General features: G+C 34.0%; 1 protein-coding gene across 1 annotated transcript in view; it reads left to right on the top strand.

Annotated features, from left to right (window-relative positions):
• The window catches only part of LOC109546660 (potassium channel subfamily K member 18), a gene marked incomplete in the record, with an annotated part of 306,039 nt that overhangs the window by 25,893 nt on the left and 252,165 nt on the right, over positions 1-27,981 (top strand). The window contains 1 exon segment of the mRNA XM_048666691.1: positions 22,151-22,194.

Raw genomic sequence — 27,981 nt, 5'->3', positions numbered from 1 at the left:
CTCGTTAACATTTTCTGCCACACTCCTGAGCACTCAGGTAGATTAATAGATAATCGCATGGTCGAATATAACATTTACAATAACGAAACAAATAAAATTTGTTAATAGTAGCAATATTAAATAATATTTTGCATGCATTTTTTGAGGAATTGGAAATGGATCTCCGGCAGAACAAAATATTCATTTACTTTCATTTTTTCATAACATCTTCAACTACGTGCCCATCCATTAATGGTGCTTAGAATTTCTGACATATCAAAGACCCGAGAAGGAATATTTTTGAAAGTTTTTTGTTCTATTCTTATTTCTCGATATTTTTGTATAGCAGAGTCATCTGTTTTCATGTGGTGATTTTCTCATATTAAGACCCCTAAACAGTCATTTTCTATCAATATGTATGCATGATGTCATTGATACTATATCGCCTTGATCTATATGGATAATCTATTATCAACTTACTTGCTGGGGGCTTCCAATTAACATAATTTTTGTATTTCTACATCATCCAAAATAATTTATTATCTATTTGGGGTTTACAGCGTACGATTTCTTGGAGAAAGTCTTACATTTTATTTCCAAATGTCCTAATTGTGTTTATTACAACAGTAGTGCTTTTTTAAATTCATTACCGCACTAGTGCGGTAACAAATCCCTCGATCATTGTCAAAGTTGTGTTTTAAAATTGTATATGTTAAAATAAGTTCAAGCGACGATCTGCAATCTGATATTGAGAACGAAGCTTTTAATGTTGTTTCGAATTGCCAGATAAATTTCGGAAGAAATAAATACCAATAAGCTTTTGATCGGTACCAGAAATGATGCAGTGAACCACAGATACACTCACAATAAACCTTTCTCGCTTGTTAAGTTGAACTGTCGTTATAGTTGTATATAAAATATTGTACGTAACACGTAGGATAGTATATTAAGTGCGTTACACTTAAATAATCTTCACATGCGTGCGTTAATAATATTCATTTTCTACTGGTTACGTAAATAACTATTACTTACTTGGAATTATTTATTGTTCATGCGGTGTAATTTGTTGTACGTCGTTTTTGTTATCTTAAAAGTGCCACCTGGTCCATAATAAGGTTTAAGTAAGGGTTCTCCTACGGGTTGATGCAATCTTATTGCCCTTAAATTTTTCAAGCTACAATTCTGCTGCTACAAGTTTTGTTGTCTGAAAGTTCCAATTCTGCTCAATATTTTTGTTCTAGTTATCTTTGGATTCCTGATTAGGTTCACTTTCCATCCTGTAAGTATGGTGTGTCAGAAATCATTTTAGATCAACATCTTCATGATGATTAGTTAGATTCCCTCTATGCTATGTTCCTTGGGAATGTTGTTATGTTTTTTTTTATATGGGGATGTGAATTGTTTCTGTTTGTATGTCAGTGGAAGGTATTATTATTTTGAACAATTCTCTTAATCTGTGGTGGGGCCTTCTTCTCCACTAAGCTTTTTACCTTTAACTCAACATCCGCTTTAGTTGATGTTGTTTTATTTACCATTGTTTCTCTGTCTGTATGGTTGAACTTCTTGATTGTCATAGGGTTTTAAAATATTTTTTCATTTATCCAAAAGTAACTTTGCAGTCTGGAAGTAGTCCAGACGTGAATGTTGTATTTATATATTTCAGCATCTTCGGTACATTTTTGAATACCAGAAAAATTCCAATCCATGTCGGCGGTTGAATAGAAAGCACAACCACTTTTGAGGTTTTTGCGGATTTGGCGTTCTTTCTTTTTTTTCTGACTCTCAGTAGGCATTTTATGAACTCTTATTTAGACATCTTGTTCTTCTTCTTCTTCTTTTTCTTTGTGGACCATTATCTGTCTTCACCAAGCGATTTGTCATTCTTCATTTGTCCTAGTGCCAGTCTTTTTTCCTTTTTGGTTATATCAGGAATTTCTTCCAAACCTACATTGCAAATGATAACTTTCGGAACATTAAAATTATATTTGTATATGTACCAAACTCTTCAATGGATTTTCACTACTGTCGCTTTTCTTTCAAATAGAAGCTTTGCTTACTGCACTTTTACCACTAATAATTTATCATGCATTTGCTCAAATTTGACGTAATACGTATGAATCGATAAATCAACAACATTGGTCATTAATCTGCATTGACATACTATCTATATCTATATATCTATATAGATATCTGCGAAATATGTCAAAAAATAAGGCTTGCCGATTGAGCGCAATATTTCAGCTACTTGTTCCGAAAATAAACCCGTAATTAGCCTAATAAACTTTCATTTATCGGCCATTGTTACTGATTTTCCTCTAGATTAAACTAGAGCTTTCAACAGAAACGAACTTATTTTACTGAAATTTTCGACTGCATTTGAATGGCGGCTGCTCTCACTGGCATAACTAATTATATTCCATACATTTTGAAAGCATAGCATAATCAAAATCCATACAATGGAGATGCTCCTTTCCTACGAAATGTCCACTCATTACGGCTTGTTGTTTATCTTTCCTTAATTTGCAGTGTAATTGTCTATTTTGATGTGGTTAAATCTGGAACAGGTTATTTACCGGTGCGCCGAAAACCCCATTCAGCAATTTGAAATCCGCACTGCAAACTTTCATCCAAGCGAATTTATTTAACACGGACTTACGGCTATTATAACAGCAATTTGCAGGAGGAATAGCAAGTGTTTCCGGGATAGAGGATCAATGTGAATTGCATCCAATAATACGGAAGCTGACTAACCACTCTACACGAAATAACCGGACACTTGGAATACTCTTGGAGCGTAATTGAGTCTTCGTTATGGAGGCCATAATAGAGCCAGCCTGAGGGTCTGTTACATAGCTGAGAGGGCAGAAAATACATGTACATGACTGAATAGATGTGTGGGAAAGCAGGAATTGCACGATTTTTATTCACCTGTGGTATTCACCAAGGTGGAAAATATACAAGATGTGTTCACTTATGCTACTGCAAACCCAGTCAGAAAAAAATCTTATGAGAAAACATCTAGAATGGAATTAATGGAAATGCATCTATCATGATATAATACAATATATATAATAATATAATGTACTAAATATACGATAAAGTCATAAACGCAAAACGATACATAATAATACAAAATAAACGCATTTCGATTTAACGGAAGATGCTGCCTCAAGTGGAAAACGTATCAAGTATAATCCATATACCTTACCGAATGGTTGCACAGCCCGCAAAATTCGGAATAAATTATAAATGACGATTACAGTACTGCAGCAGTTGCCAACAACAATAATGCAGGAAATGGAACTACTTAAGTTGGCTTAACATTGTGTGGGCAGTTAGAAGTGGGGCGAAACTGATGAAAATCCATAATGTAGAACACCAGAGATTTAACCCGCTTCTAACAGAAATACCTAATTTACAGACCATGAGAATGTACCAATACTAGGAGAACAGCCAAGAAGTAAATTTTCTTTTTCCATTAAACCTTCTGACATAAAAAATCAAATTTGAAGTTAAGGAAAATTTTGCTGTTTCACACAGAACAGAATCGCAAGGAAAATATATGTTGATAATAACATTGCTAAATTGCTATTTGAAATGATTTGAGGACAAATTAAATCATCTCCTGGACATAGTTTTAGATATTGCCCAAAGAACGACTGTTTTCTAAAATTAATATCAACTTACATCCAAACAACAATTAGATCGCAATGCAACACAAGCCATTTATTATCTCTTTAGTTCTCGCTTATATTTGTTTTAAATTATGGATATCAAATAACAGATCAGAATGCGCTTGTTCTACCTTTTGCGTTAGTCAGTTTAATTTCAATGAACGACTAATACACTCTGTTCAAATATTCAGCTCTCACATCAGATTCAAATTATACAGTTATCATAAACATTTCACTCTTAGATGAATCTACGGTTTCTAAATTATTCTCGAGACCAGAATGGACTCTGAGTACCTTTTTTAGTATTATTTTTAATTAAATCATCTCAAAATAATGCTGATAGCTGGGGAGATGTAATGGCACAGAAAGCTACTGATAAGCTTCCTTTTTAGCGCGAACGAGAAATAAAGATGAAGAGCCCGGGACTAAGTGAATTAATAAGACATTTAGAATTTTTAAACTTCAGTCAAGTTTCCTAATAAAATGTAATGTGAGTTTTATATGTTCATTCGTTACTTCTGCCTTTATATGCCACAACTTTTGAAACTTATCAAAACGAAAATTAAATTATCTCTTGGGAATGGATTTTTGTAGGTATGGTAAAATAATTTAATTGCAATTATACAGGATGGTGTAGCGTTAATCGAAAATGTTTTATTGTGCAACGTTGTTGGGCAAATTTTAAAAAAGAATAAACATTTTATTTCTGCAAGTGGAGTCATTTCACTTTTTGTTAGTTATAATGTCTTAAATTTTTAGAAACTGTGTCCCTCGGGGAAAATATACTATTGCTTTTAATGTTTGTGCTCCATTAACACCTCCATCCATACCATCTAACTTTTGTATCCGGATATTGGTGGTTTTCTGTCGAAAATTAACTTACTTCAAAGACATTTACGAGATCAGAAGACCTTCTGAAGAATCTGATTGTTAGTTTACTGAATTGCACCACGCCTGAGCACTTGGATGGTTAACCTGCCTAACATAGTTTTATGTGAGAAGTTCTTGATGGAAAAATTTCAGTTCAGGGAAGATCTCAAAAATGTGAATATCTGCTGTTGCACTCGCAATCGTGAAACAAGTTGCATTCTATGATAAACTGATTCTGAACTTGGTCCAATCCTGCAATGAAGAAATCCTTTAAAATACTGTGGGCCCAGAAGGAAAAACATGTAAAATTCCCTAAAACCACTTACCGAGTTAGCGAGTATAATCCAAGTAAATTTAGCAATTTTTCTAAATTTAAACAAGTTTACAGGTATTCATATATCTTTGTTGAATGAACATGAAACAAAGATATCACTGAAAATTCGATATTGCCAGTGACGTAGACATACCCACAGAATAAAAAACTGGTAGTCCTAAAGTTGATGAAAAAGTACAGTAAACTATTTCACAAATTAAAAATGCTTATTCGATGGGTGAAGCGGAACGATGTTACTCCAAGTTATTATCGAAAGTATTCGCGACAAAACAGAACATGTTCACTTGACCAGGAAAACGCTTCAACGAAATTTCAATTAAATTAAATTAATTATTTTTCTACACAGGTCAGCTCCATTTAAATTTAATAAATGTGATTTCAAAATTCAATTATAACAATCATAGAAAAATAACGTAATGACTAGCACGTTCTGTGAAATATTAGTTTATTACATGCAGGGTTACAACTCTGGGGAACTGAGGAATATGTTATGAATACGAAATTGCAATTTTATATATTTACTACCGATTCATTCACATTTCAGAGTAGCTGATGTTCTTTAAGTATTCAAAAAATTAATGGAAATGGACGGCAATTTTACTCCCTTTTCGAACTTCGACAATTAGCTTCTAATTGAATTCTGAGCGGCAAATGATTTTATCGACATTGCCTTCGCCCTACGTTTCAGGCTTGATCAAATGCAGATTAAGGCGGTGCGGAAACTTGAAACATTATTAAAAGATGAGTATCCGACAAAAAAGGATTACCGGCTCGTGGACGTGCGTCAAAAGGCATTAATTAATGCGTCCAATAAAGACAGTAGTATACATCCATGTGAAAGCATCACCAAGTTTTATATATCTATTCAACTGAGTACTAAACAATGTGGTTGCAAAAATTACCATTCTTAGTTTTAGAAACTGTTAGTCTAGCATGATATTCATCGTCTAACTAAGAAGTGGATTTTTCGAGATAAAAGTGAGAAATTGGAATTGCATTCACTGTGGTGTGAAAATGTATAGTCGGACTTCTCCCATAAAAATAAAACATACAAGTGTTGTATCTATCAAGAGAACAACAGCGTGTTTTTCCACGAAAACAGCGGATTTTAGTTAAAGTTTTAAAAATACTTTGACCATTTAAAAAATAAAGCTCCACTTAGGTAATGGACCGGGGACTAATTGTACCTAAGTGGTTCGTTGTCACGGCACATAATGCATTTAAAAAAATTATTGATGCATAGTTTATGTTGATGACGCAATTAAACATTCACCTATTTGGGGTCCTATATTTTTTTGGAATTGTTATTTGGTTTTACAATACATTTTTTGCACTTTAATTTCACAGCCAATGCGCAAAACGATGCGGGAATTTGTTGAAGTTACAACAGTTTTCTCTGCAACTTTGATAAAACGGTGGTCTGTACCGTTTCAACGAATCCCTCAAGAAGTGTATATATTTTATAAAACTCGTTTACAATTAATACTAACTACTTATTTTGAATTTTGTGAAAGGGGTAAACATAAATACACGATTGCTTAAAAACTTTTCACTTCCTCTTTGTCTGTGTGTATTTAACATAAAGACCCTTTCATGATTTTGTACCTTTTCGTGCTTTTCAGAATAAGTTGCTATCAACAGTGTTAAACATTTCACAGGCTTAATAATTTATATGATCTTTTTTCTGAAGGAATTTTCCATTTATTTAATTTGGATTCTTTTGAAAACAACTAATGTCCACTATTGTCTGTATTGGTAGGCGCTAGAGGTGGGATAAACGGTTATTTTTCTATAACAAGGTTACAACGTTCTAGTTTCACGTTGGCAATAGGTTTCAAAATGCGGCTCCAAAAGGAACATGTTACTTTTTAAATTTTTCATTAAACATGCGCAATGATGATGATGATGGTAGAAATAGTAATGACAAATAATGATTTAGTTTATTAAAAGAATAATTCTTAACTAAACCTCTTAGATAAAATAAAATATCCTAAAATCAAAAACAAAACATGGGTCAGAAGTCCCTGCTTAAAGAACAAAAGAACTGAAAATAAACTAGATAAAATATATAAATAAAAACTGAGTAAATAACATATACGCTTTGTTTGCACAAATGTTTAAAAACCTAATTTTTATTTAAAAATGAACTAACGTTTAAAAATAAAAAAAATTGCAGATGTTTTTTACTGAGTTCGAAGTATTACCCGAGTTAACTTTGGTACCACCGAAAAATACTTTTAAAAATTATGTCGACCTTACAACGCCTATATAACTAACTTTCATTTCATCTTGTGACTGAATTTATATCTAAAAATGGCAAGCTTGTTTAAATGCAGGTTACAACGTTTATTATTTTATATTTCAACTGTGATGGAATTTATGTCTTAGACTCTAAATTTGGTCAGAGCTCATATGCAAGTGTACATTCTGCTTAGTTTGCCGATTAAAGGCATATACATCTCGAGCTAGGTTTATTAATGAGAGAAATTCCTTTTTTTAAGATCTATTACAGAACTTCAGAAAACTAAATATTTGTAGACTAAAAATGCTGAATTAATATCTGATCCATATCTGAACGACTAAGGATTCTGGAGAACTGAACAGTAATTCTTATAAGCGAAAAGTGATAAACACAATAATCAAGGCAACACGCCAATATACATATTTTCCGTAGACAAATGGTTACTGAAACTGCTGCAATTGGATAGAGCGCTCGACGATGCCGCATCGGTTCTGTGCTGACGCAAACCACTTTTTCAGGTTTATGAGACGGTTCCAAAAAAAACGTTTAAATCGGCAAACGGCTGCAGCTAGTGTCAAGCGCGCACAACTGTTTAGGTTATATGAGACGGTTCCAAAAAGAACGGTTTTAGTCTGCAAACGGCTGCAGCTGGATAGATCGTTCGACGTTGTCGCATCGGTTCTGTGCTGGTGCGCACCGACGTTACGGTTTTATGAGTAGGTTCCAAAAAAACCTTTTAATCGGCAAACGGATGCAGCTGGTTTGCCGATCAAAGTGCTCTCAACTGTTTCGGTTTTATGAGACGGTTCGAAAGAGAACGCTTTAAATTGGCCAACGGCTGCAGCTAGATAGATGCTGGACGGTGTCGCATCGGTTCTGTGCTATTGCGAACGGCTTTTTCGGGTTTATGAGAGGGTTTCAAAAACAACCGGTTAAATCTGCTAGTTGTAACTACGGTTTCAGGTTACACGTTTGTAACAATGTTACTTTAGCGGTTACGTTAAATACCGACCATCTCTAGTGGTCACATCTTAAACATGCGAAATGGAAACAAATTTTCTCTTTTGAAAGAATAGGAGCCATATTATTTATAACTGTGCTCAACTGGAACAAATAAAGTTCAACATGATCAAATCAAATTCACTAAATTTGGCAGGTTTAAATTAGTTCAGTTTTGATCTGTCCCCTGGCAGAAACCACTAAGATTGAGCTAATAAATGTAGCGTGAACATGCTATAACATCATTAAGTCAAAAGAATCCGTCTTTCGCGGCCAATCGTTATAACTGATGAATTTGCCCAGCTTGTAGGTCGTCGTGGGAAAAAAAAATTATTCGCCTGACTTTTGGCAATCAATTCTTTTCCACGGCAGCACAAAAGCCTGAACAAGCCCAGTTTCTAACCAATGCTACTTGAAAGTAGTGATGAGATTTCAGCCTTTTTCAGCGATCACAGAGAAGAATATCTTCCCAATGTCTCGCAGGAACAAGTGGCTTGAATCTGCAAATGTCGTCGCTTTGAGCCTCGAGCACACCTAAAGATGCAAGCCATTCATGCTTGCCAAACATCAGGGAGGTAAAATTTTCCATGACGGAATACACGTGCGACAGACTGATCAGTTTGAACCAACAGGGGCGAAAGTCATCTGATTTTATCAATCAAAGAGAATCTGAAGACAAAGTGAAAAGCACTTTGGATAAATGCACCAAAATGAGAACAATTGATCTGTTTAAGGCTCCACCATGAAAATTATTGTAATAATCCAGATTTGCCTTACAAAGTGGTTTTGCGGCCTCTTACCTGACTACGTGAAAGTCGACCTGAGCCAAGCGAACTTTCGAGTAACTGCATTGCTAATGCAATGAAGCCTATTGAATATTCAGGGAAAGCTCCAGTTATTAACAGGTTCTCTTGGTCGTTCTGCCAAATAATTTGCTGCAGAGAGTTACAGTTCTGAAACTTACTTGTTCATAGTAAATTGATTTTGTTTATCTCGATTTTCCTGTGTATCTAGGCCTCCTACGTTACACAAAGGCGCAAAAAATGCAAAATGTTTTAAATCGCTCCTAATACTTAATCATCTTCCGGCATTAGAGATCGTTCATCAGCGCCAAATTTGACATTAGTTAGATCCCCTGGGAAAGTTGTGGGAGGTTTTGTCGCTACTTTCTACCCAACGTTTATTGATTATTTTGAAAGGAAAAATAGACCGAACAGAAAACTGGACTAGGTCTGCATGAGCTACTTGTTTTACGTCAAATGTTCGGAACAAAGGTTTTAATTTGCAATTAAGATTGCTTTTGGTTTTGTGCTACTGATAGCAATGTATCAGGAATAATTTTAAATAACTCCAAAAAAGCACAAACTGTGTAATAGAACTTATTCTTTTAGCCTGAAGTAGACGTGTAGAATATTGCGGGCGATTGATTTTAATAAAATTATTCACTTAAGTGGGCAGAGAGAATATTCAATATTCTCACGATGTTAAATCGTTTTACATAAAATGCTTTTATTTCTACGAATGTCCTTATAAGTGAAAACGGAATAAACTAGTTAAGCCGCCTACACCCATCAAGCGGAAGCGGAAACTGTCAAGCGGGGCGGTTGTCGCTAGTTCTGCTGTGTTCCAGCATTTTCATTTTCGCCAAGCATTTTTTGTTTTAGGGAAAGTATTTGTCCATGATTTGCGTATATGAATGAACATTTATGGTTCGAATCTGCCGTTATTTATAAATGTGTAGGGTGCAAGTAATCTGTAAGCTGATTGCCTACAGATTTGTAAATATGGCAAGTCTGGGATATCACCTGTTAGAGTGTATGTTACAGTATAACATTAGAACTACTGGTAACTTTACATCGGTAGTTTTTCCAGGAAGATTCAAAATTGGAGGAATTTCTTTTGAGGGACTACAGGTGCTCAAATTGGAAACACTTTCTTTCGAGTACTTCTAGAAGATATTAACGGTGGAAAATCAAATTAATTTGTTTTATCGAACCATTTTGAAGTGACCTCAAGTTTGGAATTGCAATCTATGGTTTGTTATTGTATTTTATACAGCGAACCTGGACAACGCGGATTATCTGCTAATTTTTATTTTTTTTTTAATTTTGCATATGTGTATATCAAAAATTGAAATTTAAAATAACACAATTAAAAATGTAAAACCTTTTTATTTGTAGCTGTATTAAAATGTAAGTAAGTAATTATCGATTATTACCAACATATCATTTAAGGAATGTTTCCCTATTCTGTTAACGTATACGGAAGGTGGATTATTCGCGTCCGTATCACGTAGGGTATTACTTTCAATTTGGGACCCATCAAAAGCTCATCAAAGGCATCAGAATCCATATTGGTCGAAGAAACTGAATTAAGAAAGTTTCTCAAACGTTAAAAGCATAGTTTTGCGAAATGACAATTCACTTTGTTTGAAATGATTAATATCCCGGTTCGTGAAAAATTATTATCAAAGTGGTGGAAGTTTTGCAGCCACAGTTCGCAAAATGCGTACAATTATGGGACATCGGAATGCTCCAACTGAAGCCACAGTGAGAAAATGAATGAACAAATTTCAGCAAACTGGGTCTGTTAATGAAGTGAAAACAGAAACGCAAATGTGAAAACGAAAATGTCGCAGCAGTACGAGCAAATGTTGAGGAAAGCCCAACCACATCAATTCGGCATAGAGCTCAGGAACTTCGTGTTTCCACAACCACAATGCATCGAATTTTAACAAAATATTTGAAGCTTCATGCGTACAAAATTGAATTGGCTCAAGAGCTAAAGCCCAAGACTAAAGGTAACGAAGAGTCTTTGTTGATTGGATTTTGGAATAACTATGGGACGAATCGAAAATCATCGGTAGTGACGAGCCCGTTTTCATCTTGATGTCTTCGTTAATCGATAAAATTGTCGCATTTCGGGTTCCGAAAATCCACTAGTAATCGCTCAGAAACATGTGCATCCACAAAGAGTCACTGTTTGGTATGCATTGTGGGCTGGAGGCGTCATCGGACCATTTTTCTTCGAAAATACAGATGGTCAAGCATTAACCGTGAGAGGTGTTCGTTATCGTGAACTGTTAACTAACCTTTTTCTGACAAAATTGCAAAATTATGAATCTCAACAGCATGTGGTTTCAACAAGACGGTGTGTGACAACATGCCATACAGCCAGAGAAACTGTTGAGATACTGCACGTGGCATTTTCTGGTCGTGTTATTTCTGGTTTTGGAGATCGGCATTAGCCGGCCAGATCATACGATGCAACGCCTTTGGACTTTTTTCATGGGGGTTTTCTATAGTCACAAGTTTATGTGAACAACCACAAACCAACAACGATTGATGCATTAAAAGATGAAATTCAACGCTGTATCTCTGAAATTCATGAAAAGAGCAAGTCTGCACCAGCAAAGCCGAGACGGTCATTTGTCCATTCATAACTTTATGATATGTACTTCATTTTTCAATAGATGTTTCAGACTTATGCCACAAATATATATGTTTTATTTAATATTTAAATCTGTCGTTCTTATTGGAACACCCTTTATTTCCGTTACAACTGAAATTCGGCTTGCTGGTAGTCGTAAATGGGGTCGAACTGTGTTTTAAACGAACCAGTTGTTAGAAAGTTAGGCGGGCACAATTAAAATCTAAAATGTAAGATCAAATTTGACTTATTTTGATTTTACAAACCACACTATTTACTTACTTTACCAGTTATTAAAATATTGGTCAATTATTCATTTTTTCACTACAAATCTCAATTAACACTAGTCTTTAAGTCAACAAACCTCACAATAAATCTAAAAGCTATTATGACCTGTTCGTATTCATCTTTAAATATTTACAAATCTTATGAGGTTCCTATAAGCTGCAAGACCTTACAGACTTCGCGGAATTGCAATTTTCCTGTAAACTTCGAAACGTTACAGATTGTCTTACAGATTTGTACAGATGCTGGCAGAATTGCACCATTAACTTAAATCACTTAAAATAGATTGCGCTCTTTAAAAAAATGAAGTCAATTTTCACAAACTGAAAGCAATTTTCAATTTCCTTGACAAAATCGATTTCTAATGTGGTTAGTGAGAAGATAAATTATTCTTAAATGGAAAAATTAGCAGTCAAGTTAGTACAAAATCGGGTTAAATCCCGTTCAGCCTGAAGTTAAATATTTGCACCAATAATAAGTTATCCGTGGATTAATTAGCGATTTGAAATTCCAATTAGTCAGTCTGATATTAAAAATGATGTAATTGGATTGATCGGAACGAATAGTTTAACTTGAGAGAAAATTTAAGCCATTCACGGATGCAAAACAGCGCTTTCAAATCCAAAAAAGTTAATTAATTTAACGCCAATTTGCAGAGCGACGTTAATTATAATTTTCCAGAAAAAGTCCGATATTTATTCGCTGTACAATTTGATATGTGGCTTGCTGAAACTGCTGAACCAGGATCATCGCGCTTCGGACTCCGGACAAGCCCATTGTCGAACCGACGATGTATCAGCCAGCGACAATGATGTGTCAGCGCTATTGCTGAAAAGCTAAACGAACAGTAGCTTTATATAAAAAAAAAACGAGAAAAAGGTCTAGCCATTTTATGTGAGGAAGGCTGAAATATTTGCATAATTAGCGTTTTTGCATTTTAATATTGCCTGTATAAGCCTTCAGTCTACAGTGTCGGATGGAGGGCGGCATTTTAATGTCTGGACATCCGCAAAAAATTGGCTCATTTGTAGTAGCATGAAGGCCTCAAATTACCCGCAAATGTGACTGGGGCTAGCACTGTGCTCTTTGTTACATGCTAAATTTAAGTACATTTAAGAGGAAAACGGAGCTAAGACATAAATATTAATTTGCAGAGAGGAAAATATTGGTTTTTGTATAGGTTTAGGACATACATTAAACTGACTTTATGTAATCTGTATCAAAATCAATAATGAAAACGGTCGACATTAAGAAAGTTACTCCAAAATTTAAAAAAAAATCTTACAACGTGAGGCGTCGGTTGTTTTGCGGTCCTATCTTAAGCAGCGTTTACACTTGGAAAGTTTACTGGCGAAAAGTATTTGCCGCCAATCAACTTGCAGGTTCTGTGTTTACTTATTTTAAAGTCCATTTGAATAACAGTTAGAAAAAAATTTAGAGACACCAAGTGTTGGATTAGAGAGATAAGTTAGAAACAAGACACAAGTGTTGGATTGCGTGCAAAACGCGTAAAATTGCCAGTTTACTATAGGTCCTCCCAAAACGCAAGAAAATAGAGAACAGCGAGTTTTAGATAGAGATTATTATTATCTTAGCAAATGATGAATGAATCATTATGTTTCTCCAAAAATTTAATTAGAAGTAAATGGCAACCTTATTGCAAAATTCCCCTGATTTGTAAGATAATCAATTGCGGCATAGTCATACAGGGTGAACCATTAGAAAAACCAGAGTTGTAGTGAATACCCTGAGTAACGAAAATAGTTTGAAGCGACGGCCACTATTGATGAAAATCTCATTAAAAATTATTTGCACCGCCGTGTATATTTAAAACTAAAATCATTTGATTTCCATCCCTCTTATTTATTGTAAGCAAGCAGGTTTTACTTGTCCGCACCCATTTACATCCGAAAAGTATACGAAACAATTCATGTAAGCGACAAATAGTGATTTCATGTATTTTTCCGGTTTGCTTTGCAGACTAAACTGACAGGACTGAAATATTTCTTCAGAGGAGAGCTTTTAACTAGGGAAAAATGTAAGTAAGCTTGATACTATGAGTCGCATTAGACAAATATCTCTTATCTAGAAGCATTATCTGGAAAATGCATGCAAATAATTTTTTGCAAGTAGTAAATGGTGATGAAATCCTAAGTCGTGTGCATGTATGTGCGAAATATTTAATTGCATCAACTGTAGGAAAATAATTAACTGGACAAAAATAACAACCCTAAAATTAGACATACTTTAGGGTTTATGTCTCGCGAAGTTAAAGTTTAAAAATGCCATAAAAATTCCACGCATTTGATTCACTGTACATTTCAGCAGGACCTATGGATGGAAGAAGACAATAAATTAATACATTAATTAACAAATAAAAAAATCAAGCATTCATGATAGTAGAACACAATGAGAATTAAATTATGTCAGATATACAGTTTTTGAGCGTTTGACATAATGATGATGTAAAATTACTTTATCTTCCGCCTGATTGAACATAGAGATGGAACATTACATAACTTATTTGATCTGTCAAGCCCAACTGACAGAAGGTATTGATTATCACATTATCCTATGGCAGCATTTCCGGAAGCTTAATGTCTATTCAGCAATGGCTCTAAAAAATCCTTAAAAAGTTCGGTAAATTCTAATTTTAATATTTATAGTTGATGTTTTATATTTTAACGGTTTACACGCTCCAGGCTCGTATCCAAGTGCCAATCTTAGATACCATTTCTCGCACCATTAAACACAGTCATAACAATAAAATATTTGTCTGTTGCCACCAAGTAGATAGCGCACGTTTGCTTACTTTTAAATCTTGGAACTATTAAGTTACCGAACACAAACATTTGTTCTTTTTCGTGCTAGAGAAAAACATTACAATGCCCTTAAGATGTTATGCCAAAATTGATAGAGACTGCTTTTACCCTTTGGGGCTCCAAACGATTTTCATATCGCCGTTTGCATTATTCAACATTTTATTTCTTCAAAAGGACAATTTCTACACGGTAGGAATTTTCAGATAATAGATTGGGTTCTTAGAGGATATTTCATATAAATTGTGGGTTTGTACAAGGCCTTTACTTGCGAGCTAAAAACGGTTTTTACTCGTTTTTATCATATTTGTCATAGCTTAACTTCTAAATCCATATCTTCACCTTTCATTCAAAATTTATTTTTATTCAAATGACTAACCTTTCCAAACTTTAGAGTTATTGCTCATGAAGTCACATTTTTCTTTTTTGCTCAAAAAATAAATTACTACTCAGGGTTTAGCAAGTGGGTTTAGTGCTGATATAACAGGTACCTATATTGCGAAAACACTCACCACACAATAATTATTCGAGAGACGTAAATCCAGAGCAGCATCCATACTGAGCATACTTACAATATCAATTACACTGCAGTTATAAATTTTAAATAACATAAGCTTTGCAGTCTCGGAGATATATTTACTCAAGTAGTCAAAGGAGAAATCCGAATAATTATTCTAATGAGCAGCTTTAATGACTCCCATCCTTATGCTGCTATTCTTCCACGAGAGTTACTCATATATAATACATGTTTAATTATTGTTTACTGTAATACCCCTATTATACACCGTCAGCTCTACAGATAATGAGTGCTTCTAGTTGTGCAGTTTATTTTCTATCCTGTGCACACCATTACCATGCTTGTTTGTATCTGATATCTATTAATTGCAATATTAAGCTTTCGATAAAGGGCTAAGATGCAAGAGTCTAATAGGGGACACATGGAGAATGTTAAGAACTTGTGAATATTATTGATTAGCGGAATATTGCAATTTATGTTTGCTCACGCCGTTCAAAAAGAGAAGCCCCAACGTATCTGAGATTGAGGTCAAAAGGCAATACAACGAAGAAAAATACGAGATATATGTTAAATCGAAAACACCCACTCGACAGAGAGATTGAACGTTTGAGGGGTTTGATGGGACTTAACAAAATTCGAATCAATCAAAATACAATACTTTTGGTTATACGTAATTTTGTAGGACATGCTAAGCTAAAGACAACAGTTGTAAGGAAATTTATTGTAATATTTTCTGTGACGATACACGTTTAAGGCCGCCAAATTTTCTACGAAGAACCATATAGTTTGGACCAAACACATCGCTTCTTTCTAAAATTTGCTAGGAAAATCATTGAGATTTCCAAACAGGCAGATTGAGAACAAGAGAAACAAGAGTACTTCAACCGAAAGGAGCAAGTTAGTGCATTAAACCATACTGGATGTGGAAATTTCGTTGGATTTGAGGGCAATTAAAAAAATATTCAGAAGCTGAACGAAAGTTGTGAAACTAGCGAATTTCTGCACATTTAAGAACTAAAGCTTTTTCGGCGAACGTTTAACTTTGCAGCTTTAGATCTATTCCAGTTTGCCAGGTGTGCATGTTTAAGCAAGACTTGGAGCGTGCAAGACTTGGAGCGCAATTTCAGAAAATTTGAGAATTTAGACGAGTTGCGAATCTATCCAAATTCTGCACACTTAAGAACTAAGGCGTCTTTCGCAAATGTCTAACTATGCAACCTCAGATGTACTTCAGTTTGTGAGTTCGAAATTTTTAACCAAAAGCTTCAAGATTTGCGAATAGTTCAGCTGTTGTCAGAAATTGAACGAGCGCTTTCAATCTATCGAAATTCTATATCTACTATAATCTACTAATAAAGGCACGTCAGCGCTTAGGCATGTTGGAAATGTCCACATTTGTGGCCTTAGATATGTTTCAATTTGAAAGTTGTGAATTTTTAACTAAAAACATGCAAGTTTGCGATCGCTTTTTGAAGTTTTGAAAAATGTTTAGTTCTAAGGTACCTTTTGTAAGTCTCACATCTTTACAGCTTTAGATCTGGTTCACATGACGGTAAGGATGGGGCATCGATCCAATAACATCGATGGTAGCCATCGATGTGAACATCGAAAGGTAATATCGATGTTAGGGAAACCTCGAAGGCAGAACATCGATGTTCTGATAGTTTTCCGTTGCGTTCAAATCGATTAACTTACACATAATTTTATTTTACTATTAGTATGACATTTTAAAACAATGCAGTGTTAAGTAACAGACTAAATTTATTCAACTTGTAGTTTTCACATTTTTCGGTCAACTGACTGTAAAAAGTGGCTTTTTCGGGTGCAGGAGTTTTCATTTCAGGATCCAACATCGATGTTTTGTCCCAAATGTCYCAAATTTCCAACATCGATGGTAAAAATATCGAGCATCGAACGAATTRCATCGATTTTTTTCTCCCATCCCTACTTCTATCCGGGTTATCAATTTTMATTTTTATCCAAAGCGTACAGATSTCCAACTTCTCTGTTTTCTCCCGATTTCTCGATTTGAACGCATTTAAAAAAATCGATATATTAAACGAGAATTTTCAATATATTGCAATACTGGGCGCATAAGCAGAAAGGTTGGTTTTGCGAATGATAAAGTGTGCAGCATTAGATGTAATTCGGTTTGCAACTTGTTAATTTTCAATTAAAAGCCTGCAAGTTTGATACAATTTACAGATTTGAGCTGAATTTCAAACTTGTAGAAATTAAGCGAGTCGTGAATCTATCCACATTCTGCATACTTAAGAATGTATAACTTAGCAGCCTTAGATCTGTTTCTGAGTTGGAGCAAAATTGCAGAAATTAAATCTAACGAAGTATTGCGAACATAAATATTAAGAAATCTTTTGGAAATATCAAAGTTTGCGGCTTTAGCTCTACTTCAGTTTGTGACTTACGAACTTTTAACCAAAGGAGAGCAAGTTTGCGGTTATTTCTGGATCTGAGAACAATCCCAAAACAGCTTTCACTCCAACGCTATACTGCACACCGAAGTGCAAATGCTTTTTTGCAAATGTTCACGTTATATCTAGCAAAGATCTGTTTCAGTTTGCAAATGGAAAATTTTTAACCAAAAACGTGCAAGTTTGCAACTCTTTTTCGATTAGAACGCCTTTTCTAAACATTCCAAAAACTAAACCGGAGTTGTGATTATAGGTATCGGAATTATCCACACCTGTGAACTAAGGCTTCTTTGACGAACTCCTTCTTTCGCAGCTTTTAGATCTGCTTCAGTTTGCCAGTTCAGAGATTTTAACCAAAAGCGCGCAGGTATGCGACTATTTCTGGATTTGAGCGCAATTTCAAAGAATTTATGAAATTAAACGAAAGTTTTTTAATTTATCGACATACTGCACACATAAGCACTAAAGCATCTTCTGCAAATGTCGTTGTGCAAGTTTGCGTCTATTTCTGAATTTGGGCACAATTTTTAAAATCCAGAAACAACAAGGGTTGGGGGTCTATCAAAATTCTGAAGACATACAACTAAGGACTCCTGGGCTAAACTTCGTAGCTGTTGATCTACTTCAGTTTACGAGTTGTGGATTTTTAGCCAAAAGTCTGCAAGTCTGCGACTACTTTTGAATGTTAGCACAATTTAAAAAAATTGCCAGAAATTAAACGAGAGATGCGAATCTAACAAAATTCTATATACTTGAGAACTAAGGCTTTTTGGCGAATGTCTTATTTACTGAAAAGGGCGCAAGTTTGCGACTATTTCTGGGTTTAAGCGCAATTTCACAATTGATGCAGATTCAATAAATGCAAAAGTAGAGATTTTTTCCGTTCCAAATGAAATTAAATTACTGACAAATTACCTAGTCCTTGTCAAGTAACGAAAAGTCGCAAACACAATACTTATCTTGAAATGAAATCGGGACATTCCATGATTATTGTCAAGCTTGTATTAATTGTAAAAACCTCTAGGGATTTTACCCAATTTGCCGCTAACACAAAACTGCATTTCACTATTGCCAATGAACATGATTGTAGGTACTTCCAAAAAACATTTAGCGGAGGCGATCATAAAAAATACGCTATAAGAATTTGCTTTATAGATTGCTACAATAATAGACCTTAAGTCAAGTGTAATAAATAATTTCGAAGTAAAATAAAATGTTTATTAAGTTGTGCACTGTCGAAAGCAGATTTATCGAAGCTTAAGTCAGCTATTCGGTTATGAAATTTTGCTGTGTTTTTCTAAGCAAAAACGAAGTCGATAGAAAATCAGCAATATCTCCGAGCTTCTATTACGCTTTCATATTTCACTCATTTATTAAAAGACGACTTGAAATCAATCCCGACCGATAATTTGTCATTCTCTTATCTACACCAAATGTCGTATCGCTTTAACATCAGGCTTGCAATAGAACTCTCCTTCTGTTTTCCGGCTTAGTCACCTCAAAGAGGAATCATTAATTAGCGGCGGTTTCCTCGCAAGGATTCAGGATTTCCTTCAAGATAAAGCGTATTGCCCGCGCCTTCAGCATCCGGCCCTGCAGACACTGGACAACAAAGCTGCTTTTCATTAACAGCTTTCAAGGTCTATTCTAATGATGTTTAATAATCAGCACTTGTGCTGTTGGGGATTAAAAACATGGGGAAAATAGTAGATTTTTTGAAAATTGCTATTGCGTCTTTAACAATGCAATTTCAGATAAGTCTACATAAACATTTCATTAGTGCAAACCAAAAAAATTTACTGCAAAAACACATAAAATAAAGCTTTGTCATATAAATATTTCGAACATTTTTCAGCGAATTAAACATCAATCCATTCTCAACATAATGTGTTGTCTTCTATTCTGAGGTTTAGTCCTCATTTTCCTTCCACATATTCTGAACAAAATTGGCAAAATTGAAACTCTCATTGAAAGTCGATTGTTTTCACTTTTCGTCTTTGAACCTTGATCCTTTTTCAACTTTTGTTTTATCTATCTGACCACTTCCGTCTTCCCAAAAAGTCAAAGCACATTTAGAAGTACGGATATTAAAGAATACAGTGCATTTGAAATTTTGAAACTGATGAAAATAAGCAGTGACAGTTTTTTCGTAGCAGTGATCAAATTAAGAATAAATACTATCTCTAAAGTTTTTTTCAATTTGATCTGTCTACGTTCCCTTATTATTCAACAATGAGAAGTTCGTATGTACACACTGGATTAGTGGAGTCCCATTATTGATCTAGATTTAAAGCAGAATATTTTATTAGCCGGCAATATCCAGGAACTTCTTCTCTTCTCCAATATACAAGATAAATATACCAATATCTCACTTCTTTATTACTCCTCAGCTCACGCACGTTTGCCCTAACCAACATTGATATGCTGCTGAGTTGCAAGCTGTTACTCAACAATCATCAAACTCAAATTAACTTGGTTCATTGTCTCAATGCATTCATGTTTATTAAATTTTATTATAATAACACAAAGTAATAATACATTCAAAAGAAGATCGCTAGTTAATAAAGGGCCTATTACAATCTTCTTCGTTTTCTCGCAAGTGCTATACGATAAGACGGGTATTATACCGCACTTTTGTCTTTATTTCTGGTTTTATGTTGTTAATTAGCTCAACCTCAATATGTTCTGGTTGGTGTGTTGTGAGGAGTGTCAGTGACTAAAATTTCCTAAAATTGTAGAAGCTTAAGTCTGTCAAAAGTAATACCAGTTTTTGTACTGCTGTTTTGGTCGATTTCGGTATCGATCGGTATTATGTGTAAAATAATTTTATAATTATTTCTCGTTAACCAAATGCCAAATTTTCTTTATGTATTAATTTCGCAAAACAACCACTACTTATTCAAATTTTCAAATTCGATGTGAAGATCATAACTGATGTTTGGATCTCGAAATAAAAACGCATTTTAATTTATCTGAAGTGGAACATAAGCAAACTACATTTATTCCGTTAGAACTTCGAATTTTTGAAGAGATGCAAAAATTAGTTTGACTGCTTAAGTGCACAGTGATCAATCAGTGAAACTTTTTCTTTAAATTTTGCACTTTATAAAAAAGGTTTGCGACAAATTTTTTATCTGTATTCTTAACTTTTGTTATAATATCATCAATTGAAGACAATATATTTTATTTGTAAATTATTGTATTTCATTTATGTATTGTGAAGTAGTGGAAGTTTTGCAGCCACAGTTCGCAAATGTTGAGGATAGCCCAACCACATCAATTCGGCATTGGAATTACTGCACGAGCCATTTGCTGGTCGTGTAATTTCTCGTTTTGGAGATCGGCATGGGCCGCCCAGATCATGCGATATAACGCCTTTGGACTTTTTCCTTTGGGGGCTTTTAAAGTCACAAGTTTATGTAAACAAACTAACAACGATGGAAGCCATAAAAGATTAAATTCAATGCTGTATCTCTGAAATACCGCAAAATTTATGCCCAACAGTCCTTGAAAATTTCATGACAAAAGCACGTCTGTGCCAGCAAAGCCGAGGCGGCCATTTGTCCGAGGTCTTATTCCGTTCATAACCTCATGATGTGTACTTAATTTTTCAATAAATATCTCAAACTTATGCCATAAATATATGTGTTTTATCTAAAATTTAAATTCGTCGTTCTTATTGGAACAGCTCTTATTTGCAATTCGCTTTTATTTAACTCTCAAATAGCCTACATTCTTGTTATAACGACATACTTATTACTGGAATTCATCTAAAAGCTCATCTCGTATTTAGCTCCCAGGGCTATTAAAGTAATCCTGCCACAACAGTTAAGGTTTGGATGCCTCGTAAATTGAAAACGTATTAAAGTTTGCTTTCAACTGCTGCCTACTCCAAAGTAACTTCCGATTTTATTCCGAGAATAAAATATTACTGAATTGCATTTTCGTAACAGCGTCCGACAATAAGTTGAGAGAGCATTTATTCTCGCATTCCATACAGAGTATAAAGAGCTGAAAATTGAACAGAAAGTTGCATAATCCCTAACAACTTTAAATATCTCCGACGCTGAATATAAATCCGTGCGTTATGTTCAAAGTTTGAAAATTTAACATAGTATGATTCTATCAACACCAGCAACATAAAGCAAGTCTGATCTTTTGATGTATCCAAGGCGTCTCAACAAAAGTTTGAAAGTTTAATGCCAGCGCATTCAATTACAATTTAAGACATTCTCGGCACATTAAACTGTTTATTAATGGCAAAGTGCAGTTTGCGCCCTGGCGCACGTGAAATTATTTGATTGCGGTTTCTTTAAGCTCATGACCATTTCTTTAGCGATTCACATTGTTGTATTCTTCAGCGCTAATAGGATTTTTCAACCAACAAATTATGGATAACAAAAATGTATAATTTTTTGCGTACTCACCGCTCTAAAACCTATGCTCTCAGTAGAACCATTTCGGTGACACTTGTGATGCATTTGTTGAAATTCAAGTACATTTCATAGCGCTTATACCTACATAATTATTTTTGAATAATTTATTTAACTGATTCGTATGATTTTTTCAGTGTTTATAGTATAGAACATCTGCCTAAATCTGAACTTATTTGCGGTAAGTCCAAAAAACTGATTTATTTTTTATGAGAACGCATTTCTATTTCAATTAAGCAATCTTTAACTCATATAATGCAGATGATATCACAGATTCAACATTTTCATCTTTGCAAACCTCTAAATTGCTTTTGATTTACTTTCGAACTAAAACATTATTTTCATAGTCAGCATATGAAGAAGACGGCTTCTTATTTGAAATACTCAATCGCTTCTTCTATCCACAGCGGATCCATATCCGATCCACATCGGAATTACCGAATCCGCCTGAAAATATCGTCCATGAAAGCGAGTTGACCGACCTGATTACTGATTTTCAAAAAGAACACATGGAAGCAGCAATATTACTGAGCTTAACCCAGATAGTCACGCGAATAAAATTGCTGGAGGTTAGATAACTTTTGCTAACTATAAAAATAATGTATTCTGTTTTGGCTTGTTATGAATTATGTCGTTTTATTGGGAACTGCATATTAAATGAAACACTGTTTACTTGAATAAATTCAGATTGTGCCTATGATATGAAAGATATTGATTTGGAAATACAGTCAAACTATTTTCAATTTTCGATATATAACTTTTGCAACAAACCATCGAAGTAATTGCAAAAGTGCACACTTAGACTTAACTACAATTGGATCGGCGTCATTGAGCTTGGTGTCAAATAAAAACATTTTAGCTGCATTTATCTTAAAGGCGGTTATTATATAAATTGTCTGTTACACTCAAGCACTAACTGAAGCGCTTTCTAGTGTGAAATTGTTTGTGATAAAAATCGCCTATTTTGATGTGATAAATAACCAATAGTGGTTTAGAAATTGTTCCGAAGCTGTTAAGTGTAAGTAGCAGGAGAATTGCAATCCAATTTCAAGTAAATTACACAAACGCCCTTGGGCTTCCGTTCAAAATTGTGTTAAATCTGTGTTCTCTGAGCTCTAGTCCGGCGTCGAAGGCGTGTTCAGCATAGTTAATATTTGTCCAGACATTGATGTAGTTTAAACAATTTCATAAATATCTGTAATAGTTATAACGAAAAATCTAGTGATATCAAATTACTTACGAGAGTTTGTCATTCAACATAATGTTGAGTACAGGAAGACGTCTCAAAATGTGACTAATTTCATTCATATTATTTGTTTGAAACTATGACTGATTTGTCTGAATTCACTAAAATTATGTCTCCAATAAAATCAACACGAATTGTATTTCTATTTTTTCGGATGAAAGTTAATAATTGTAGGAATTTTCAATCTATCTTCTAAAATAATTCTGCAGTTTCAGTCTTTTTCAAGTTCTGCTGTTTTCTGCAATCCACACATTTTAGAAACGGATACTCACTAAACGTGAACATATTTTTATATTTTTGTAATATTTCAGTTTGAAGTTTTCACTTCATTGGATCAACCTAATACAGAAACTAGTTAGTTCGACCCGCCATTCCAAAGAATGTCTTCGTGACCATTTGCAAGCATGAGTGGCGTTTTTCCTGAAGAGGTGTGAACTAATTCTTGTGATTGAAACAAACAGACAACAATAGTTCAATCCAAGCTTGCGAACAAAACTCTATTGAGGATTAAACGTTCAAAAACTTGCCAGATTGAAGCAATGGCCTCGAAAGACTATTTCTTTCGATCCTTCATTTGACAATGGGAAGAGTTTAATGAGAAAGAAAATATCAACCATTAAAGTTCTATATTCAAATTTTCTTATGAAATGTTCGATTAAAACATTGCAGAGGAAGACACTTTCATCATATATTACATGAACTGATTCAAATATTGTTCGATGAAACACCCACTCTATCAATTGCCTTTAAATTTGTATCACACCATTTTCTACTCTTAGTGAAATGTGAACCAGTTATACAGAAACGTGTATTTCCGAATTATGCCTAACGAAAAATTTGTTTTTCTTTCAATAAGATAATCTTTAAAGGACACTTTTATAACTCGTGATAAAATTACTTCAAAATCACTTCAAAATTGGTTATTGTCTTTACTGTTCATTTCTTCTTGCACTAGCTTTTGAGGAGTGTTCGCAGTTGGACACTTAGCAAGAAGCCAACATTGTACACCCGAATATATTTAAAAAAATATTGTTATTGCATAGTCCATACATCTTTAGATGCAAATTATCCTTTTAAAATTTAATGTCTTACACCTTCTCCCACTAACATATCAATGCTCAAAGACTTCGAAGACAACTTTTAATATTGAAGAAGCCTAAGTCTAAACAAGCGTTACCACAAGAGCAGTAAACCAAAACCGCCACAGTTGCTATATGAACTTATCAAATGTTAAAGCTAGATTTTCAAAGGTGAGCACTGCGTTTTTTGTGTGGGAAAAGTCCATTAAAAGTCCAGAAACCGTCCTTTGTGGTTGCTTTATCGTCTAAAATTGGCTGGAACCCAAGCTAAAGAAAACTGCTTCGTTGCGGGACGAAAATATTTTTCCCGGTTTGAAAAAAAATCCTACGTTTGTTAGATTTTTATTGATGACAGGGCCTTAATAAATCAGTCTTAATATCTGAAATAGACATAAACAGAATCAATTTTTTCGTTGTAAGTAACTACACAACATGTGCCATCTTTGAATTGAATACATATTTGGTTCGATTACGTATGGAAATTGCATATATGAAAAGAAGCTGCTAGACCTTTAATTAAACATAAAAATACACACATGTAGAAGTGCGCACAATGAGATTTCCCTCTACATTTACAAAACCATCTAAATCCTCTTATGTACCATTCTCACTACATCTTTCTCTTTCTAGCTTAGAATAGCTAACTTCCAATAAGTAACGCTACATAACACTAAACTAAACTGCTAAACCCACTAAACTAATATAGTTCTGATGATGTGTGAATACAATAAATATGACCCCCGGACAATTGCTTGTACTCAACATAGCGGAAAGTCGTAAATCTTCGGTGAAAAACATAAGGAAAAACGGCACCAAATTAGATTGTGCAACGCGCATTGGATCACTGACTCCATGATTTAGGTACGTACGGTGAGGCCAAAGGATTTTATGCCAGGAAGTTTCCAGGAACATTTTCAGGAATATTAGGGAAATGTAATGTTGTCGGACGATTTAATTTACGACTCCCTGAAACAGTTGTTTAGGTCTTTCGACAATATTTGACTAGGTAAAGTGGTTTTTGGGGTTCCGTGAGTAAGTACTTTCAAGTATAATTCCATATTCTTGCATTTTGTCCTGGCATTTTAAAATTGAATGATTTGTCACACTTTCAACTAGAGGAAAGTATTTGCCTCAATGACTAGTAAGCGCTATAATTGCAGCTACTGATCAAAGTTTTGATGTCCAATTTAGGTGTCGGCTAAATTCAAGTTTCGTAACTTTAAAGTGTAATCAGAGCAACGATTTTTTACGCAATTAATTCTGAACTTTAATAACTGCTACAAAATAAACAACAATGTGTAATATTGGTAAGACATAGAACTTCTTCTATGATAAAAACGAGAGTCATTTATGTTTGTTTTACATTATTTGGTATTAATTGTAATTAAGCCCCAAACATGGAAAAAATATTGCAAACGCAGCTTACCTATTCATACACCAGAATCTAGATAATTAAAACTATACCAAATTTACGTTTTTGCATTTTTATGTTAGTTTCATGCAGTTTAATCTTTATAGAGTGACTTATTGTACCATTTTTACATGCATATTTGTATTTTCTACATTAGATTATTGGCCTGTTCTAGCAAATACAATATCTTACATGTTACGCTTCACAAGAGGGAATTTTTTTATTACAGTGTGAGCTATAAAAGTTTTTATCAAATATATCACTGTTAGACCTGATTTATTTCGAGCATGCCCGTTGAACTGATTCTCAACTTATCTACGAGAGTATACTACGAGTACATAGATCATTTTAACGAACGCCTCCATTTTTCCAAGATATATATTTTGGAGTGTGAAAATTGGTCCTTAAACGCGTTTATTATTTATTCCGGATTTTTAAGATTTGTCTTTTGAATCCGTTGTTTCGTATGACCTAAAACTTTACATTCTCAGAAAATTTGTAACACATGTATTACCTATGCAGTTTTACTTTCAAAACTATTGTATTTAAATGTAAATATTTAGAGTTTTGATTTATTTTCCTAATTGCGTGTACTTGTTATGATATTCCTATCTTTCCTGGGTTTCAGTCAAAGTGTGAAGTAAAAATTTTTGAAACTTCGTTTATTTCATTACGTTTCGGCGAGACAACAACGCCACCATCAGATTTAAGATTTTACAGAAACTACAACCAGCAATTCACAATTAAAACATGTATAAAATTTATAATTTACAAAGTGTTATAACATTCATCAGTTTTTGAGGGGAAAAAAATTTTCCTTCTGGGAGAGCAAAACATYGGAAAAAAWTACCTCATGATTGGTAAAAATTAACATCCCTTTCGGTCTTTGCCTTCTTGAAAAGCTWGAGTTTGTCTGAATTATTTTCTAAATWTACGAGAGTGGTGCATGTATTGAGATAAGCAGAAATAGTTTTAATTTTTCACTAGTGTACCGGGTGTTCCATACTTATGGCTTTATTAGWGTTTGGTAAATGTTGCTAAGGTTGTCGGTATCTGATCTGAAATTTACTGCTTTTGCATGTTTTTTTATTTGTATCATTTCTTGGATTCTTCTTTTATGATAATTTGTTTGCCTAATTAATATATCTGCGTTGTCAAAATCAAAATTATATAACATTTGGTGTGCATGTTGTGTTAATGCTGTTTTATTTCACTAGTATTTCTCAGACTGTATTTATGTTCTTACATTCTCTTTTTGAAATATTGTTTAGTTTGTCCTATATATGTATTATCACATTCTAAACAATTCACTCTATATACAGTATTTGGTATATCCATTTTGTTAGTTTTTGGCTTTAGTTTTGGGAAACATTCAGTTCAGACTAGTTTTTTTTTGTTTTTTCCGCAATTATAATGTTGTGTGGCTTTAGTACTTTCGAAATTGTCTTATTGATTTCTGGAATATATGGTAGTGATATATATGTATTGTTTCTTTGTTGAAGAAAGATAGGAATATCATAACAATATTTAGAGCTTAATTACTAATTATTAGACCTGATGGCATGTTGCCATTGTTGCGAACCTTGTGTGTGAATATGCAACTGTGCAGATATGGTATATGTGGGAGTCCCTATCTGGTATGTAATAAACATTATCTATAAACAGAGATTTTTTTGAATGTTTACTAGTTGCAGCAATTACCTGAAGCGTACTACTTGATATTATGGTGAGAGTGAAAATCTTTACAATATGCCAAATACTAAGCAACACATTTGACTGTAATTGTCGGAAATTTGCAATTACATATATCTACAATACAGTTCAGTTTAAACTCTGAAAATAGCCTATATTACTGGACCAAATAATAATAAAAGTTTACACATACCATAACGAAATAATATATAGATAACTATATAAGCTTTTTTCATGCATTTTTGTGCTTTTATTAGTTTTTATGGTTTCAGCCAAAAACTTTTACCTGCTGAAACTTTGAATTTGTTTTTGAATAGTTGAATTGCAAATTTTTTTACCATAAATTATTTTATTTAAATCGCGGTACTTCATTTTATTGTTTTGAAATATTTAGATATGGTCTAAAACAGCAAACAATTAAATACTTTGCAAAGCCCATATTTTGCTCATTTTTCGAAAAAGAAAACAGCAGATTCCATTTAGAATTTATCAGTCTCCATTAAACTATGCTCTGTTGTACATCTCTCTGTAAAAAAGTTC

The sequence above is a fragment of the Dendroctonus ponderosae genome, unplaced genomic scaffold (assembly GCF_020466585.1).
Source record: "Dendroctonus ponderosae isolate FM_Combo_2020 unplaced genomic scaffold, Dpon_F_20191213v2 Dpon_F_20191213_5, whole genome shotgun sequence".
Taxonomy (NCBI): Eukaryota; Metazoa; Arthropoda; class Insecta; order Coleoptera; family Curculionidae; genus Dendroctonus; species Dendroctonus ponderosae.
This window is presented reverse-complemented; position numbering and strand designations above follow the sequence as displayed.